The 3,239-nt window shown below is 32.7% G+C and overlaps 1 pseudogene; it reads left to right on the top strand.

Moving 5' to 3' along the window:
- The first annotated feature begins 260 nt into the window (after positions 1-260).
- On the top strand, positions 261-415 carry LOC145284713 (U2 spliceosomal RNA; annotated as a pseudogene).
- The last annotated feature ends 2,824 nt before the right edge of the window (positions 416-3,239 follow it).

The following is a 3,239-nucleotide window of genomic DNA, read 5'->3' as shown; positions in this document are numbered from 1 at the left end:
AGGAAGGGTTGTAAATTTGGGTTGAATTTGGGGGTATCAAACCAAAGCAAAATATGATGAAAGTAAAAATAAAATAGATCAACCCCATAATTTATTATACCATACCTGTTCACACTGAAACATTTATTAAAATTTGCTGTGGATCTATTTTAAAAAACCTTGTTAAACTTTGTGACATATTTCCATTCTATGGAGGTAAAAAAAAAATTAAAAATCGGCCTTGTGCCTAATTTGCTCGGTGGGAGAGCAAATAAATACCAACCCTTTTCTTGGCCTTTTGGCCAAGATCAAAGTGTAGTATGTGTCCTTATGTTTGTAACTTTACTTTGGTAGCTGTACTTATGTTTGTAACTTTGTGATATAAAGTGGGGGATCACTTTTCTCTATTAATTTAATGTAAAATGATCACCCACTTTATAACCAGTCAGTCTCAAAGCCATTCAAGTCATTCTCCAGATCATTCAAGTTGTTTTTGAAGGATCCCAGTTATTTTTTAAGCATTCAAGTCATTCTTAATGTCATTCAATTCATCCTTAAGTTCATTAAAGTCATTCTAAGTCATTTACTTTTTATTTATTTAAGTCATTTCAGCCCATTTTTCGGTCATTTTAGTTTATCTTTAAGAATTTCATGTCAATCCAACATTCACGCATTCATTCATTAGACGAGAGCACGCGACTAATGGCTATCGGCCTTGTTCTTATAGTTACCCTAATCTTATTAATAAAACTCACTATGCCTGTGTCTTTCTGTCTCCATTTTTTCAAAGTGCATATCCACCGAGACGCAGCTCGCAGAATGACATGAGTCGGTTTAACCGTTGTTATATATATATATATATATATATATATATATATTGTGTATATTTAGACAGCATTTTCTCATTTAGGCAAATATTATTGAATAGCACGGAGTTATTCTGTTTTACAATTTTCCTTTTTATCTACTCCAACAGTCCTTTTTGTGTTCTTCTCGAAATTGTATAAGTTGGATCTATAAACGCGAGCGCTTTCGACAGAAGTGCTTCTATCACCCTCAGATATATTGTAGAAATAAATGTAGAAATTGTTTTTTTAAATTACATAGATATACACTTTTCATAGTCAAAAAAAAAGTCCGCCCACCAACTTGTAACAAGCTACCACGTGACTATGAAAAAATGTATATATATGTAATTTCAAAAAAAGAAATTCTACATTTATTTCTACAATATGCCTATAATAAGAAGCACTTCTGTCGAAAGCGCTCGCGATTATGGATCCAACATATACAATTCCGAGAAGAAAACAAAAAAGAATATTCGGAGATTGGAGAAGATAAAAAGGAAAATTGTAAAACAGAATAACTCCGTGCTATTCAATAATATTTGTCTAAATATATATATAAATGTATATGTATATATATATATATATATATATATATATATATATATATATGATGAAAATAATGGAAATAGTATTCCCACAAAATAGAGAAATAAAAAGGAACAAACCGTATTATGTGTTCATCAACGTTTCGTCTTTATTTCTACGAAATAAAGACGAAACGTTGATGAACGAAACGTTGAGGAAGTCTCGAAATAAAGACGAGACTTTGATGAACACATAATACGGTTTGTTCCTTTTTATTTATATATATATATATATATATATATATATATATATACATGGCCTGCTAGTTTATTATCTATATATAAAAGCGAAAATCTATGTATGTATGTATGTATGTATGTACGCTTTTTCTCGATGTCTACAAAAGGCTTCTTTCAGAGAAGCGCTTGCACGGTTCACAACTTCTTAAAACTTTTTATATCATGTATAAATTGTAATATCTCAGAGTTACCCACAGAGCTCGCCTGTCTATTTAATTTTATTGACTTTCAAACGTTAATTATTCGACATTTCCCGCATCGGCACGCGTTACATTCGGTTTTCGGTATAAAAAGAAAAGCGAAACGCGACTCTAAACTCTAATCACAGGCCGAAAGCCAGTTGTCTCAAGAGAGCTAACGTTTGTTCAATGTCGACTTCGTCATATCAGACTGTAGCTTTCATTTCGCTCCTCCTAATAAACAGGGAGCGGGTTTTTAAAAACAAACAAACCGATTTATTCAGCTCATTCAAAACTATCGCGCACAAAATTCTAACTGCTGAATACCTATCGCCGTCACGTCAATCAAAAACGTGTACCTGTTTTGTTTTTTTAAAACACTTTACTATTTTCCAACTGCGCGTCGTGAAGGCTTCGTTTTTTTTTTTTTTCACGGGCACCTGTTTTTTCACATTTTCGGAGGTTTTTTTCACATACCCCGAAAAACACCCGGGCAACGCCGGGTACCCCTCGCTAGTATTAATATAAACGAAAGAGGTAACTTGGTTGTTTTAAGTGCTCCGTAAGTGAGGGACTCTCCTCTCTTTCCACAAGTTTCGATACATTGTACTTTTCACATCTATTTAATTGATCTACTGAAGTAATCTAGTTGAAAAAAAAACGTTGTGCGTGGGTCATGATATAGTGTTTGTTCTGTGATATTCTCATTCTCTTCCTCTCATGAATTATATATATATATATATATATATATATATATATATATATATATATATATATGAGGTGTCAAACAGCTGTTAAATACCCACATCGCATTCGTCAGATACATTAATAATTAATATTCGATCTATTCCGACACTTGTTGGGCGAGAATGGAACTTAAAATCAAATGGAAAATACTAGAACACCAAACATCATATACACAATATTCCGCATAGTGTAACCTGTGCACCAATGAAAAGTTAAGGATTTTTCAAGACATCACTAATTCCCTTGTCACGTGCTTGTTTATAGGTCAAGTCCGGAATCATTAAAACGCAGAAAATATCTGCTTACAAAGTGAGACAGGAAATACATTTGATTACCATAGAAATTGACCCGGTTTCAATGAAAAAAGACATAGATATATGTATCTGTTTGTATGCGTGTGCATAGTTCAATATCAGTCTGCAGAGTAAAATGAGACTTTCTGATTGGGTTTGGATCCTCTGACTGTCAGTGCGTTTTTACTTCCTGCACTGATAATTGCATAAGCATGAAACACTATTGTTTGTAGGTGAAAATACTTACTATTTATTTACAAAATATGAGCATCCTTAAACTAGGATTGAACCCTCAGTTATAATAAGATGTTAACTTTAGTGTAGTGCAATATTCCGGCGTCTTTTGTTGAAATCTAGCTTTCTGTATTT

Source organism: Euprymna scolopes, chromosome 1 (assembly GCF_053919585.1).
Source record: "Euprymna scolopes isolate OS-2025 chromosome 1, ASM5391958v1, whole genome shotgun sequence".
NCBI classification, from domain to species: Eukaryota; Metazoa; Mollusca; class Cephalopoda; order Sepiida; family Sepiolidae; genus Euprymna; species Euprymna scolopes.
The sequence above is the reverse complement of the archived record's forward strand: the minus strand, read 5'-3'. Positions and strand labels throughout refer to the sequence as shown.